This window comes from Triturus cristatus, chromosome 12 (genome assembly GCF_964204655.1).
Source record: "Triturus cristatus chromosome 12, aTriCri1.1, whole genome shotgun sequence".
Taxonomy (NCBI): Eukaryota; Metazoa; Chordata; class Amphibia; order Caudata; family Salamandridae; genus Triturus; species Triturus cristatus.
In genome coordinates this window covers 660,585,089-660,601,316 of record NC_140595.1, presented here as the reverse complement: position 1 = coordinate 660,601,316, position 16,228 = coordinate 660,585,089, and the positions used below count along the sequence as shown (strand labels likewise).

At 43.0% G+C, this 16,228-nt stretch overlaps 10 non-coding genes across 10 annotated transcripts; 1 reads left to right on the top strand and 9 right to left on the bottom strand.

Annotated features, from left to right (window-relative positions):
* Positions 1-1,337: 1,337 nt before the first annotated feature.
* TRNAT-UGU (transfer RNA threonine (anticodon UGU)) lies at positions 1,338-1,409 on the bottom strand. The gene has a single exon. It is a non-coding gene; the product is annotated as a tRNA-Thr (tRNA).
* A 2,351-nt stretch (positions 1,410-3,760) lies between these two features.
* TRNAT-UGU (transfer RNA threonine (anticodon UGU)) lies at positions 3,761-3,832 on the bottom strand. The gene has a single exon. It is a non-coding gene; the product is annotated as a tRNA-Thr (tRNA).
* A 589-nt stretch (positions 3,833-4,421) lies between these two features.
* Positions 4,422-4,503, bottom strand: TRNAS-GCU (transfer RNA serine (anticodon GCU)). Its single transcript has one exon. It is a non-coding gene; the product is annotated as a tRNA-Ser (tRNA).
* Positions 4,504-6,159: 1,656 nt separating this feature from the next.
* On the bottom strand, positions 6,160-6,231 carry TRNAT-UGU (transfer RNA threonine (anticodon UGU)). The gene has a single exon. It is a non-coding gene; the product is annotated as a tRNA-Thr (tRNA).
* A 2,338-nt stretch (positions 6,232-8,569) lies between these two features.
* On the bottom strand, positions 8,570-8,641 carry TRNAT-UGU (transfer RNA threonine (anticodon UGU)). Its single transcript has one exon. It is a non-coding gene; the product is annotated as a tRNA-Thr (tRNA).
* Positions 8,642-9,230: 589 nt separating this feature from the next.
* On the bottom strand, positions 9,231-9,312 carry TRNAS-GCU (transfer RNA serine (anticodon GCU)). Its single transcript has one exon. It is a non-coding gene; the product is annotated as a tRNA-Ser (tRNA).
* A 3,884-nt stretch (positions 9,313-13,196) lies between these two features.
* On the bottom strand, positions 13,197-13,268 carry TRNAT-UGU (transfer RNA threonine (anticodon UGU)). Its single transcript has one exon. It is a non-coding gene; the product is annotated as a tRNA-Thr (tRNA).
* A 589-nt stretch (positions 13,269-13,857) lies between these two features.
* On the bottom strand, positions 13,858-13,939 carry TRNAS-GCU (transfer RNA serine (anticodon GCU)). The gene has a single exon. It is a non-coding gene; the product is annotated as a tRNA-Ser (tRNA).
* A 412-nt stretch (positions 13,940-14,351) lies between these two features.
* TRNAI-UAU (transfer RNA isoleucine (anticodon UAU)) lies at positions 14,352-14,446 on the top strand. The gene is made up of 2 exons: positions 14,352-14,389; positions 14,411-14,446. It is a non-coding gene; the product is annotated as a tRNA-Ile (tRNA).
* A 1,160-nt stretch (positions 14,447-15,606) lies between these two features.
* Positions 15,607-15,678, bottom strand: TRNAT-UGU (transfer RNA threonine (anticodon UGU)). Its single transcript has one exon. It is a non-coding gene; the product is annotated as a tRNA-Thr (tRNA).
* Positions 15,679-16,228: the final 550 nt, after the last annotated feature.

The window sequence follows — 16,228 nt, the reverse complement described above, 5'->3', positions numbered from 1 at the left end:
TGGAGCAGTGTCTGTCATCTACTTGGTCAGCTGTAGATGGCTCACCTGGGGAGATGTGAAAAGAGAGAACTCCAGTGGTGCAATCGGTTAGCGCGCGGTACTTATACAGCAGTACTTGCACTGAGCCATGCCGAGGTTGTGAGTTCGAGCCTCACCTGTAGCAGCCGTGTTGATTTTCATAAACCATTTCACAAAAAGTAAAGTTTAAACTCAGAGTATGGATGGCCCTTGCTAGAGAGTCTTTACTTCTTATAGGATCTACGTGTCCTACTCCTCTGGGTGCCAAATATCACATATCCTCCGCGATGCTCAGTTTAAACATTCCATGATGTGCCATCTTGCATTTCATGCAAACACCACATCAGTGCATTTAAAAATACATTTGTAGAATAATAAATATGATGAAAACAGTGTTCTCACATGATAACCATAAACTGAAGAGCTGCAAAAAATGCTGTATCAGCTACTTACAATAAAAGGTGACTCGAAAAAACTAGCAAAAGAAGAGCATCATCATATTAAAGGTTCTATTCACCATCTTGAGTTGCACCATAGCAGCTTATGGTGCTTTTCTGCTCAGAGTGTGCCTCCAATCCCACATTCATTTTTAATTTCTTTGCAGTTTAAAAAACAACAATTACTGCTCGAAGTTCACTTTTCAAAACAATTCAACCTATTAAATGTATTTCTCTAACCTATGAATGTGGTCCATGTTCACTTTTCCTCATCTTCATCTCGATACTCCTTTCCCAGAAACCAGGTTCACTTCTTCATTCAACCCACCCATCCAAAGTCACCAAATCTTTGAAGCAAGTCTGCCTATTCTCCCTTTCTCTCTATGTACAAGATACCTTGTATTATTTGAATGGACAGCAGGAGAGAAGGATATTTATGGTGAGTGGGGGTGGGGTTTTGAGGAGTAACCTCATTTCCCTAAGAGCCGGGGTATCTGGGAAAAAAAGTATTTTATGGGGGAAGACTTTCACATCTCCTTGGTGAAATTTGTAGGGCCTTATAACATCCTTTCTGTGGATGCAGATTCAGTCGGAACAGAGGTCCTAGTCCTCGCTCTGCCTTTCAAAGGAACTGTAAATATGCATGGCTTATTTGGCTTTGCCCGGCAGGGCTTGCCCGCCAGGGTGAGAATGGCGTTTGTCAGGCGTTCGTCAGGCGATCGGAAGGGGTGAGGCAATAATTTATAACTCAATGATCTTCATGATATTTTCTTGATAATATGAAAGCAGGAAAGGGAAGCTTGGCAATAAGCAATCCTAAAGCAAGGTGTGACTCCAGGGAAGAATGACTTGAAAACAACATACAGAAAGACTCATGTAAAAAGGCCCTGATGAGGCTTGAACTCATGACCCCTGGTTTACAAGACCAGTGCTCTGCCACTGAGCTACAAGGCCAGTCTGCACGCAGGATGTAAATTGCAACATGTATTCTTACTGAGGTATGAATATATCTATGATTTTGAGACTCTGTATGGAAACGTAGTTGCATATGAATGTCCACGTGCGCGCACACATTGAAGACCATGCTTAAGGCACTTTTTTTGGAAGTATGAAAAACTACATTTTCATATGAGAAAATAAGAGTTTTCGCATTCAAGACCATACCGATAGCTCTAGTTAGTATGTCTGCAATCAGTGACATATAGAGAACCCACTTATTAGAAGTGATCTGTCTCTGTGGGGCAGACATATGTTAACAGTCATTCATTTGAGACGGCCTAAACTTTAGGAGTAAGAGCTGCTTTCTTATCAATCTATTTATCCAAACTGGTTAATAAGCCAGGAGTGAGTGAAAGGCAATCCTCTGGAAACTCCATGAAAGATCTAATTTCTATTACGCACAAAATACTTCACTTTATTTGACATATTTGTTAAAATGGAACAGTCAGATGATCCCATCTAGCGGATCCTGGCTCTGTCTTGAAAGAGAGTGTAATTATACTACAAGAAATGCTGGCCATCAAAAGAGACTCTGAAGGCTTTCCGACGAAGGTGGGATTCGAATCCACGCGTGCAGAGCACAATGGATTAGCAGTCCATCGCCTTAACCACTCGGCCACCTCGTCTGCCCTACAGCCCCATCTGAAACCTTGCTTCACAAAAGGTACTGAAGTGTCAATATACTGTACCTAAAAAAGAAAAAAACAGCTGAGGCAAGATCTCACATTCCACGTCTTCCCCCAATCAGGGACCTACATTTCATTTTTGGGAAATTCTTACTATGTGCTAATTACAAATATTCATAAGATTCCCCTAGACTTTGTCAGAACTGTCAAGATATAATTCTATGGGGTTTGAATAGACAGAGCATATGTTATAGGACAATTATAGAATCTATTCCGTTTGGACTGTATTTTTAATAGTCATGATAACATGCTAGCATGTGAGTCGATCTTGCACAGTGAATGATGGAGCAGTGTCTGTCATCTACTTGGTCAGCTGTAGATGGCTCACCTGGGGAGATGTGAAAAGAGAGAACTCCAGTGGTGCAATCGGTTAGCGCGCGGTACTTATACAGCAGTACTTGCACTGAGCCATGCCGAGGTTGTGAGTTCGAGCCTCACCTGTAGCAGCCGTGTTGATTTTCATAAACCATTTCACAAAAAGTAAAGTTTAAACTCAGAGTATGGACGGCCATTGCTAGAGAGTCTTTACTTCTTATAGGATCTACGTGTCCTACTCCTCTGGGTGCCAAATATCACATATCCTCCGCGATGCTCAGTTTAAACATTCCATGATGTGCCATCTTGCATTTCATGCAAACACCACATCAGTGCATTTAAAAATACATTTGTAGAATAATAAATATGATGAAAACAGTGTTCTCACATGATAACCATAAACTGAAGAGCTGCAAAAAATGCTGTATCAGCTACTTACAATAAAAGGTGACTCGAAAAAACTAGCAAAAGAAGAGCATCATCATATTAAAGGTTCTATTCACCATCTTGAGTTGCACCATAGCAGCCTATGGTGCTTTTCTGCTCAGAGTGTGCCTCCAATCCCACATTCATTTTTAATTTCTTTGCAGTTTAAAAAACAACAATTACTGCTCGAAGTTCACTTTTCAAAACAATTCAACCTATTAAATGTATTTCTCTAACCTATGAATGTGGTCCATGTTCACTTTTCCTCATCTTCATCTCGATACTCCTTTCCCAGAAACCAGGTTCACTTCTTCATTCAACCCACCCATCCAAAGTCACCAAATCTTTGAAGCAAGTCTGCCTATTCTCCCTTTCTCTCTATGTACAAGATACCTTGTATCATTTGAATGGACAGCAGGAGAGAAGGATATTTATGGTGAGTGGGGGTGGGGTTTTGAGGAGTAACCTCATTTGCCTAAGAGCCGGGGTATCTGGGAAAAAAAGTATGTTATGGGGGAAGACTTTCACATCTCCTTGGTGAAATTTGTAGGGCCTTATAACATCCTTTCTGTGGATGCAGATTCAGTCGGAACAGAGGTCCTAGTCCTCGCTCTGCCTTTCAAAGGAACTGTAAATATGCATGGCTTATTTGGCTTTGCCCGGCAGGGCTTGCCCGCCAGGGTGAGAATGGCGTTTGTCAGGCGTTCGTCAGGCGATCGGAAGGGGTGAGGCAATAATTTATAATTCAATGATCTTCATGATATTTTCTTGATAATATGAAAGCAGGAAAGGGAAGCTTGGCAATAAGCAATCCTAAAGCAAGGTGTGACTCCAGGGAAGAATGACTTGAAAACAACATACAGAAAGACTCATGTAAAAAGGCCCTGATGAGGCTTGAACTCATGACCCCTGGTTTACAAGACCAGTGCTCTGCCACTGAGCTACAAGGCCAGTCTGCACGCAGGATGTAAATTGCAACATGTATTCTTACTGAGGTATGAATATATCTATGATTTTGAGACTCTGTATGGAAACGTAGTTGCATATGAATGTCCACGTGCGCGCACACATTGAAGACCATGCTTAAGGCACTTTTTTTGGAAGTATGAAAAACTACATTTTCATATGAGAAAATAAGAGTTTTCGCATTCAAGACCATACCGATAGCTCTAGTTAGTATGTCTGCAATCAGTGACATATAGAGAACCCACTTATTAGAAGTGATCTGTCTCTGTGGGGCAGACATATGTTAACAGTCATTCATTTGAGACGGCCTAAACTTTAGGAGTAAGAGCTGCTTTCTTATCAATCTATTTATCCAAACTGGTTAATAAGCCAGGAGTGAGTGAAAGGCAATCCTCTGGAAACTCCATGAAAGATCTAATTTCTATTACGCACAAAATACTTCACTTTATTTGACATATTTGTTAAAATGGAACAGTCAGATGATCCCATCTAGCAGATCCTGGCTCTGTCTTGAAAGAGAGTGTAATTATACTACAAGAAATGCTGGCCATCAAAAGAGACTCTGATGGCTTTCCGACGAAGGTGGGATTCGAACCCACGCGTGCAGAGCACAATGGATTAGCAGTCCATCGCCTTAACCACTCGGCCACCTCGTCTGCCCTACAGCCCCATCTGAAACCTTGCTTCACAAAAGGTACTGAACTGTCAATATACTGTACCTAAAAAAGAAAAAAACAGCTGAGGCAAGATCTCACATTCCACGTCTTCCCCCAATCAGGGACCTACATTTCATTTTTGGGAAATTCTTACTATGTGCTAATTACAAATATTCATAAGATTCCCCTAGACTTTGTCAGAACTGTCAAGATATAATTCTATGGGGTTTTGAATAGACAGAGCATATGTTATAGGACAATTATAGAATCTATTCCGTTTGGACTGTATTTTTAATAGTCATGATAACATGCTAGCATGTGAGTCGATCTTGCACAGTGAATGATGGAGCAGTGTCTGTCATCTACTTGGTCAGCTGTAGATGGCTCACCTGGGGAGATGTGAAAAGAGAGAGCTCCAGTGGCGCAATCGGTTAGCACGCGGTACTTATACAGCAGTACTTGCACTGAGCCATGCCGAGGTTGTGAGTTCGAGCCTCATCTGGAGCAGCCGTGTTGTTTTTCATAAACCATTTCACAAAAAGTAAAGTTTAAACTCAGAGTATGGACGGCCCTTGCTAGAGAGTCTTTACTTCTTATAGGATCTACGTGTCCTACTCCTCTGGGTGCCAAATATCACATATCCTCCGCGATGCTCAGTTTAAACATTCCATGATGTGCCATCTTGCATTTCATGCAAACACCACATCAGTGCATTTAAAAATACATTTGTAGAATAATAAATATGATGAAAACAGTGTTCTCACATGATAACCATAAACTGAAGAGCTGCAAAAAATGCTGTATCAGCTACTTACAATAAAAGGTGACTCGAAAAAACTAGCAAAAGAAGAGCATCATCATATTAAAGGTTCTATTCACCATCTTGAGTTGCACCATAGCAGCTTATGGTGCTTTTCTGCTCAGAGTGTGCCTCCGATCCCACATTCATTTTTAAATTCTTTGCAGTTTAAAAAACAACAATTACTGCTCGAAGTTCACTTTTCAAAACCATTCAACCTATTAAATGTATTTCTCTAACCTATGAATGTGGTCCATGTTCACTTTTCCTCATCTTCATCTCGATACTCCTTTCCCAGAAACCAGGTTCACTTCTTCATTCAACCCACCCATCCAAAGTCACCAAATCTTTGAAGCAAGTCTGCCTATTCTCCCTTTCTCTCTATGTACAAGATACCTTGTATCATTTGAATGGACAGCAGGAGAGAAGGATATTTATGGTGAGTGGGGGTGGGGTTTTGAGGAGTAACCTCATTTGCCTAAGAGCCGGGGTATCTGGGAAAAAAAGTATTTTATGGGGGAAGACTTTCACATCTCCTTGGTGAAATTTGTAGGGCCTTATAACATCCTTTCTGTGGATGCAGATTCAGTCGGAACAGAGGTCCTAGTCCTCGCTCTGCCTTTCAAAGGAACTGTAAATATGCATGGCTTATTTGGCTTTGCCCGGCAGGGTGAGAATGGCGTTTGTCAGGCGATCGGAAGGGGTGAGGCAATAATTTATAATTCAATGATCTTCATGATATTTTCTTGATAATATGAAAGCAGGAAAGGGAAGCTTGGCAATAAGCAATCCTAAAGCTAGGTGTGACTCCAGGGAAGAATGACTTGAAAACAACATACAGAAAGACTCATGTAAAAAGGCCCTGATGAGGCTTGAACTCATGACCCCTGGTTTACAAGACCAGTGCTCTGCCACTGAGCTACAAGGCCAGTCTGCACGCAGGATGTAAATTGCAACATGTATTCTTACTGAGGTATGAATATATCTATGATTTTGAGACTCTGTATGGAAACGTAGTTGCATATGAATGTCCCCGTGCGCGCACACATTGAAGACCATGCTTAAGGCACTTTTTTTGGAAGTATGAAAAACTACATTTTCATATGAGAAAATAAGAGTTTTCGCATTCAAGACCATACCGATAGCTCTAGTTAGTATGTCTGCAATCAGTGACATATAGAGAACCCACTTATTAGAAGTGATCTGTCTCTGTGGGGCAGACATATGTTAACAGTCATTCATTTGAGACGGCCTAAACTTTAGGAGTAAGAGCTGCTTTCTTATCAATCTATTTATCCAAACTGGTTAATAAGCCAGGAGTGAGTGAAAGGCAATCCTCTGGAAACTCCATGAAAGATCTAATTTCTATTACGCACAAAATACTTCACTTTATTTGACATATTTGTTAAAATGGAACAGTCAGATGATCCCATCTAGCAGATCCTGGCTCTGTCTTGAAAGAGAGTGTAATTATACTACAAGAAATGCTGGCCATCAAAAGAGACTCTGATGGCTTTCCGACGAAGGTAGGATTCGAACCCACGCGTGCAGAGCACAATGGATTAGCAATCCATCGCCTTAACCACTCGGCCACCTCGTCTGCCCTACAGCCCCATCTGAAACCTTGCTTCACAAAAGGTACTGAAGTGTCAATATACTGTACCTAAAAAAGAAAAAAACAGCTGAGGCAAGATCTCACATTCCACGTCTTCCCCCAATCAGGGACCTACATTTCATTTTTGGGAAATTCTTACTATGTGCTAATTACAAATATTCATAAGATTCCCCTAGACTTTGTCAGAACTGTCAAGATATAATTCTATGGGGTTTTGAATAGACAGAGCATATGTTATAGGACAATTATAGAATCTATTCCGTTTGGACTGTATTTTTAATAGTCATGATAACATGCTAGCATGTGAGTCGATCTTGCACAGTGAATGATGGAGCAGTGTCTGTCATCTACTTGGTCAGCTGTAGATGGCTCACCTGGGGAGATGTGAAAAGAGAGAGCTCCAGTGGCGCAATCGGTTAGCGCGCGGTACTTATACAGCAGTACTTGCACTGAGCCATGCCGAGGTTGGGAGTTCGAGCCTCACTTGGAGCAGCCGTGTTGTTTTTCATAAACCATTTCACAAAAAGTAAAGTTTAAACTCAGAGTATGGACGGCCCTTGCTAGAGAGTCTTTACTTCTTATAGGATCTACGTGTCCTACTCCTCTGGGTGCCAAATATCACATATCCTCCGCGATGCTCAGTTTAAACATTCCATGATGTGCCATCTTGCATTTCATGCAAACACCACATCAGTGCATTTAAAAATACATTTGTAGAATAATAAATATGATGAAAACAGTGTTCTCACATGATAACCATAAACTGAAGAGCTGCAAAAAATGCTGTATCAGCTACTTACAATAAAAGGTGACTCGAAAAAACTAGCAAAAGAAGACCATCATCATATTAAAGGTTCTATTCACCATCTTGAGTTGCACCATAGCAGCTTATGGTGCTTTTCTGCTCAGAGTGTGCCTCCAATCCCACATTCATTTTTAATTTCTTTGCAGTTTAAAAAACAACAATTACTGCTCGAAGTTCACTTTTCAAAACCATTCAACCTATTAAATGTATTTCTCTAACCTATGAATGTGGTCCATGTTCACTTTTCCTCATCTTCATCTCGATACTCCTTTCCCAGAAACCAGGTTCACTTCTTCATTCAACCCACCCATCCAAGGTCACCAAATCTTTGAAGCAAGTCTGCCTATTCTCCCTTTCTCTCTATGTACAAGATACCTTGTATCATTTGAATGGACAGCAGGAGAGAAGGATATTTATGGTGAGTGGGGGTGGGGTTTTGAGGAGTAACCTCATTTGCCTAAGAGCCGGGGTATCTGGGAAAAAAAGTATTTTATGGGGGAAGACTTTCACATCTCCTTGGTGAAATTTGTAGGGCCTTATAACATCCTTTCTGTGGATGCAGATTCAGTCGGAACAGAGGTCCTAGTCCTCGCTCTGCCTTTCAAAGGAACTGTAAATATGCATGGCTTATTTGGCTTTGCCCGGCAGGGTGAGAATGGCGTTTGTCAGGTGTTCGTCAGGCGATCGGAAGGGGTGAGGCAATAATTTATAATTCAATGATCTTCATGATATTTTCTTGATAATATGAAAGCAGGAAAGGGAAGCTTGGCAATAAGCAATCCTAAAGCAAGGTGTGACTCCAGGGAAGAATGACTTGAAAACAACATACAGAAAGACTCATGTAAAAAGGCCCTGATGAGGCTTGAACTCATGACCCCTGGTTTACAAGACCAGTGCTCTGCCACTGAGCTACAAGGCCAGTCTGCACGCAGGATGTAAATTGCAACATGTATTCTTACTGAGGTATGAATATATCTATGATTTTGAGACTCTGTATGGAAACGTAGTTGCATATGAATGTCCACGTGCGCACACACATTGAAGACCATGCTTAAGGCACTTTTTTTGGAAGTATGAAAAACTACATTTTCATATGAGAAAATAAGAGTTTTCGCATTCAAGACCATACCGATAGCTCTAGTTAGTATGTCTGCAATCAGTGACATATAGAGAACCCACTTATTAGAAGTGATCTGTCTCTGTGGGGCAGACATATGTTAACAGTCATTCATTTGAGACGGCCTAAACTTTAGGAGTAAGAGCTGCTTTCTTATCAATCTATTTATCCAAACTGGTTAATAAGCCAGGAGTGAGTGAAAGGCAATCCTCTGGAAACTCCATGAAAGATCTAATTTCTATTACGCACAAAATACTTCACTTTATTTGACATATTTGTTAAAATGGAACAGTCAGATGATCCCATCTAGCAGATCCTGGCTCTGTCTTGAAAGAGAGTGTAATTATACTACAAGAAATGCTGGCCATCAAAAGAGACTATGATTGCTTTCCGACGAAGGTGGGATTCGAACCCACGCGTGCAGAGCACAATGGATTAGCAGTCCATCGCCTTAACCACTCGGCCACCTCGTCTGCCCTACAGCCCCATCTGAAACCTTGCTTCACAAAAGGTACTGAAGTGTCAATATACTGTACCTAAAAAAGAAAAAAACAGCTGAGGCAAGATCTCACATTCCACGTCTTCCCCCAATCAGGGACCTACATTTCATTTTTGGGAAATTCTTACTATGTGCTAATTACAAATATTCATAAGATTCCCCTAGACTTTGTCAGAACTGTCAAGATATAGTTCTATGGGGTTTTGAATAGACAGAGCATATGTTATAGGACAATTATAGAATCTATTCCGTTTGGACTGTATTTTTAATAGTCATGATAACATGCTAGCATGTGAGTCGATCTTGCACAGTGAATGATGGAGCAGTGTCTGTCATCTACTTGGTCAGCTGTAGATGGCTCACCTGGGGAGATGTGAAAAGAGAGAGCTCCAGTGGCGCAATCGGTTAGCGCGCGGTACTTATACAGCAGTACTTGCACTGAGCCATGCCGAGGTTGTGAGTTCGAGCCTCACCAGGAGCAGCCGTGTTGCTTTTCATAAACCATTTCACAAAAAGTAAAGTTTAAACTCAGAGTATGGACGGCCCTTGCTAGAGAGTCTTTACTTCTTATAGGATCTACGTGTCCTACTCCTCTGGGTGCCAAATATCACATATCCTCCGCGATGCTCAGTTTAAACATTCCATGATGTGCCATCTTGCATTTCATGCAAACACCACATCAGTGCATTTAAAAATACATTTGTAGAATAATAAATATGATGAAAACAGTGTTCTCACATGATAACCATAAACTGAAGAGCTGCAAAAAATGCTGTATCAGCTACTTACAATAAAAGGTGACTCGAAAAAACTAGCAAAAGAAGAGCATCATCATATTTTTTTTTTTTTTTTTTTTTTTTTTTAAAAACCTTTATTCGTGCATCTTAACAGAACAAATACGGGCCTACAACCGTCAGGCCGGCCACGATACAGTTAAGCACTGATACCAACATTACATCCCCTGTGCTTCAACGGTCAAGATTAACAACGAGTTATGAGTAATATATTGGAGAAATCCTTGACACCAGGGGAAGGAGAAGTGAAGGTTAATTTTAAGTTTTTAAGGTAATTTTATCAGGGAAAAAAAGTCAGTAAAGGATAAGAACAAAAGAGATTTGAGTCCGCCAGATAGCTTCACCATACGGGAGAGCAGCAGCATTATTAAAACAACAATGGAAGTAAAATCTCAAGCAGTGAGGCGGTGCAGTGATATAACAGGATAGTCACATGAGCAATTACGCACCCCTCCAGAGCCGCCCCCACTCAATCCACCCCACACCCGGACCCCGAATCGAAGCAGGTATAGCGCAGAGACATAAAAGAAAAAGGCCCATAGAACTAATTAAGAACAGAGTATTACCCCCCCACCCTACACCAATGCGGAGGCTACGGCCTGCCCCCCCCCGGCATAGTGCCTGTCGCCCAATGAACCCGAAATATAGACAAGAGAGAAAGTAGGAATAGAGTAAAGAAAATAAGAAGACAGAAAAGAAGGTGGGGAGGAGCCCACGGAACACCAGAGCGCCCCAAACCATCAGCCAGCTATGGCCTCCACACTCCTAAGAACCCACTACGCCCAAAAAAAACTGCGTGCGAAAATAACGCGTCACAACAATTTAAGCGAGGGAAGACAAATCGCGACGAGTGCGCACAACACATACATACAGTTCCAGTCCCAGTCCAGCCCGTCCATGAACCATGGCGATATAAGTCATTCTAGCCCTGGCCCGATCGCGGGCTTGGGATTAAACCAGCCCCTACATGAAGGCCCCGCACCCCGAGCAGACAAAGACAAGATGGCCGCTTGTGAGAAGATGGTGAAGTAGGATCACGAAATGGCCGCCGACCGTCTATTGAGGTCCCTCTTTGCACCACATAAAATCCAGACCTGGCAAGTAGAGTACAGGAGTTCCACAGAAAAGAAGCAGTAGGCCACCGCGGACGATTCCTCGAGGCTGTTAGGTATCGCTCAGCAGGATATTCTTGCGGATGCGGTGAGGCAGGCAACAATGAAGCAGGCAGCCATGACCAGGGGAACAAAGTATCCGCAGTTGAGCTGGAGAGCGGTTGATCCTGGGTGCCGGGAACGCCGGATGCAGGCACCAGTGTAGCACAATCATACACCGCCGTTGCGTCCCCGCAAGAGGACAAAAGCACTGGTAGACCCACGCCTTGGTGATGACAAACAGAGCGCTCACGACCCGCAGCCGACAGTATGTAGTCAAACCGCTCACTCAGCGCCTGCAGGCCAGCACACATGTGTAGTCGAAAGTCCCGCAGGACAGCCAGAACGGAGCCGCATGTCAGCGGAAGCTGGGCCCCCACATCGGCAGCAATCCGGGACGGCACTGTGGAGCTGGTGTCCGGAAGAGGGAGGGCGAAATGGGCAGCGGGCGAGACCGGAGCATCACCCCCCAGCCGCGAGCAGGCAATCAACGCCATGTTTTACCGCTGTACGGTGTAATGGCCAGGGGGGGGGGTCGTGGCACGGAGTCAATACCCCTCAGGTCTGCGCCGCAACAGGGAAGGCCGACAGTCGCCTCCCCTCCCGCGGGTTCTCTTTGCCGCCGGCTAGGCAATAGAAGAAGGGGGTCAGCAGCCTCCCACAGCGCGGTCCTCAGAGCGGGGCAGGAGACCCGCCGCACCGGGGCCCACCCCACAGCTCCAGTCCGTCAGGCGCAGGGTGCAGAAGGTGTCCGGCCGTCCCTCCCCGGGCTCAACCGGCGACGATCCGTGGTGCGGGGTGAGATCGGGACCGCGGGGCTCAGGTTTGCACTAGCGGGACCGGTAACTGCGGAGCTTCCAGGGGGCCGGCAAAGGCCACAATGGCACCGGGGTCCAGTGCAGAGGACAAAAGCACCCAGAACTCCGGCATCCGGGCGGGCAGAGACTCCGGGAAAGCGGCGGCGCGGTCAGCGCGTCTTCGCACACGTTGCACCTCGAGAATCGGCGAGGATGGGCATCAGGATAATAGTCCGAGGCCAAGGGCCGACGGAGCCGGGCGCTCAAGCGTCTGCTCCGGTCGCCATCTTGGCTCCTCGAGCATCATCATATTAAAGGTTCTATTCACCATCTTGAGTTGCACCATAGCAGCTTATGGTGCTTTTCTGCTCAGAGTGTGCCTCCAATCCCACATTCATTTTTAATTTCTTTGCAGTTTAAAAAACAACAATTACTGCTCGAAGTTCACTTTTCAAAACCATTCAACCTATTAAATGTATTTCTCTAACCTATGAATGTGGTCCATGTTCACTTTTCCTCATCTTCATCTCGATACTCCTTTCCCAGAAACCAGGTTCACTTCTTCATTCAACCCACCCATCCAAAGTCACCAAATCTTTGAAGCAAGTCTGCCTATTCTCCCTTTCTCTCTATGTACAAGATACCTTGAATCATTTGAATGGACAGCAGGAGAGAAGGATATTTATGGTGAGTGGGGGTGGGGTTTTGAGGAGTAACCTCATTTGCCTAAGAGCCGGGGTATCTGGGAAAAAAAGTATTTTATGGGGGAAGACTTTCACATCTCCTTGGTGAAATTTGTAGGGCCTTATAACATCCTTTCTGTGGATGCAGATTCAGTCGGAACAGAGGTCCTAGTCCTCGCTCTGCCTTGCAAAGGAACTGTAAATATGCATGGCTTATTTGGCTTTGCCCGGCAGGGTGAGAATGGCGTTTGTCAGGCGTTCGTCAGGCGATCGGAAGGGGTGAGGCAATAATTTATAATTCAATGATCTTCATGATATTTTCTTGATAATATGAAAGCAGGAAAGGGAAGCTTGGCAATAAGCAATCCTAAAGCAAGGTGTGACTCCAGGGAAGAATGACTTGAAAACAACATACAGAAAGACTCATGTAAAAAGGCCCTGATGAGGCTTGAACTCATGACCCCTGGTTTACAAGACCAGTGCTCTGCCACTGAGCTACAAGGCCAGTCTGCACGCAGGATGTAAATTGCAACATGTATTCTTACTGAGGTATGAATATATCTATGATTTTGAGACTCTGTATGGAAACGTAGTTGCATATGAATGTCCACGTGCGCGCACACATTGAAGACCATGCTTAAGGCACTTTTTTTGGAAGTATGAAAAACTACATTTTCATATGAGAAAATAAGAGTTTTCGCATTCAAGACCATACCGATAGCTCTAGTTAGTATGTCTGCAATCAGTGACATATAGAGAACCCACTTATTAGAAGTGATCTGTCTCTGTGGGGCAGACATATGTTAACAGTCATTCATTTGAGACGGCCTAAACTTTAGGAGTAAGAGCTGCTTTCTTATCAATCTATTTATCCAAACTGGTTAATAAGCCAGGAGTGAGTGAAAGGCAATCCTCTGGAAACTCCATGAAAGATCTAATTTCTATTACGCACAAAATACTTCACTTTATTTGACATATTTGTTAAAATGGAACAGTCAGATGATCCCATCTAGCAGATCCTGGCTCTGTCTTGAAAGAGAGTGTAATTATACTACAAGAAATGCTGGCCATCAAAAGAGACTCTGATGGCTTTCCGACGAAGGTGGGATTCGAACCCACGCGTGCAGAGCACAATGGATTAGCAGTCCATCGCCTTAACCACTCGGCCACCTCGTCTGCCCTACAGCCCCATCTGAAACCTTGCTTCACAAAAGGTACTGAAGTGTCAATATACTGTACCTAAAAAAGAAAAAAACAGCTGAGGCAGGATCTCACATTCCACGTCTTCCCCCAATCAGGGACCTACATTTCATTTTTGGGAAATTCTTACTATGTGCTAATTACAAATATTCATAAGATTCCCCTAGACTTTGTCAGAACTGTCAAGATATAATTCTATGGGGTTTTGAATAGACAGAGCATATGTTATAGGACAATTATAGAATCTATTCCGTTTGGACTGTATTTTTAATAGTCATGATAACATGCTAGCATGTGAGTCGATCTTGCACAGTGAATGATGGAGCAGTGTCTGTCATCTACTTGGTCAGCTGTAGATGGCTCACCTGGGGAGATGTGAAAAGAGAGAGCTCCAGTGGCGCAATCGGTTAGCGTGCGGTACTTATACAGCAGTACTTGCACTGAGCCATGCCGAGGTTGTGAGTTCGAGCCTCACTTGGAGCAGCCGTGTTGTTTTTCATAAACCATTTCACAAAAAGTAAAGTTTAAACTCAGAGTATGGACGGCCCTTGCTAGAGAGTCTTTACTTCTTATAGGATCTACGTGTCCTACTCCTCTGGGTGCCAAATATCACATATCCTCCGCGATGCTCAGTTTAAACATTCCATGATGTGCCATCTTGCATTTCATGCAAACACCACATCAGTGCATTTAAAAATACATTTGTAGAATAATAAATATGATGAAAACAGTGTTCTCACATGATAACCATAAACTGAAGAGCTGCAAAAAATGCTGTATCAGCTACTTACAATAAAAGGTTACTCGAAAAAACTAGCAAAAGAAGAGCATCATCATATTAAAGGTTCTATTCACCATCTTGAGTTGCACCATAGCAGCTTATGGTGCTTTTCTGCTCAGAGTGTGCCTCCAATCCCACATTCATTTTTAATTTCTTTGCAGTTTAAAAAACAACAATTACTGCTCGAAGTTCACTTTTCAAAACCATTCAACCTATTAAATGTATTTCTCTAACCTATGAATGTGGTCCATGTTCACTTTTCCTCATCTTCATCTCGATACTCCTTTCCCAGAAACCAGGTTCACTTCTTCATTCAACCCACCCATCCAAGGTCACCAAATCTTTGAAGCAAGTCTGCCTATTCTCCCTTTCTCTCTATGTACAAGATACCTTGTATCATTTGAATGGACAGCAGGAGAGAAGGATATTTATGGTGAGTGGGGGTGGGGTTTTGAGGAGTAACCTCATTTGCCTAAGAGCCGGGGTATCTGGGAAAAAAAGTATTTTATGGGGGAAGACTTTCACATCTCCTTGGTGAAATTTGTAGGGCCTTATAACATCCTTTCTGTGGATGCAGATTCAGTCGGAACAGAGGTCCTAGTCCTCGCTCTGCCTTGCAAAGGAACTGTAAATATGCATGGCTTATTTGGCTTTGCCCGGCAGGGTGAGAATGGCGTTTGTCAGGCGTTCGTCAGGCGATCGGAAGGGGTGAGGCAATAATTTATAATTCAATGATCTTCATGATATTTTCTTGATAATATGAAAGCAGGAAAGGGAAGCTTGGCAGTAAGCAATCCTAAAGCAAGGTGTGACTCCAGGGAAGAATGACTTGAAAACAACATACAGAAAGACTCATGTAAAAAGGCCCTGATGAGGCTTGAACTCATGACCCCTGGTTTACAAGACCAGTGCTCTGCCACTGAGCTACAAGGCCAGTCTGCACGCAGGATGTAAATTGCAACATGTATTCTTACTGAGGTATGAATATATCTATGATTTTGAGACTCTGTATGGAAACGTAGTTGCATATGAATGTCCACGTGCGCGCACACATTGAAGACCATGCTTAAGGCACTTTTTTTGGAAGTATGAAAAACTACATTTTCATATGAGAAAATAAGAGTTTTCGCATTCAAGACCATACCGATAGCTCTAGTTAGTATGTCTGCAATCAGTGACATATAGAGAACACACTTATTAGAAATGATCTGTCTCTGTGGGGCAGACATATGTTAACAGTCATTCATTTGAGACGGCCTAAACTTTAGGAGTAAGAGCTGCTTTCTTATCAATCTATTTATCCAAACTGGTTAATAAGCCAGGAGTGAGTGAAAGGCAATCCTCTGGAAACTCCATGAAAGATCTAATTTCTATTACGCACAAAATACTTCACTTTATTTGACATATTTGTTAAAATGGAACAGTCAGATGATCCCATCTAGCGGATCCTGGCTCTGTCTTGAAAGAGAGTGTAATTATACTAC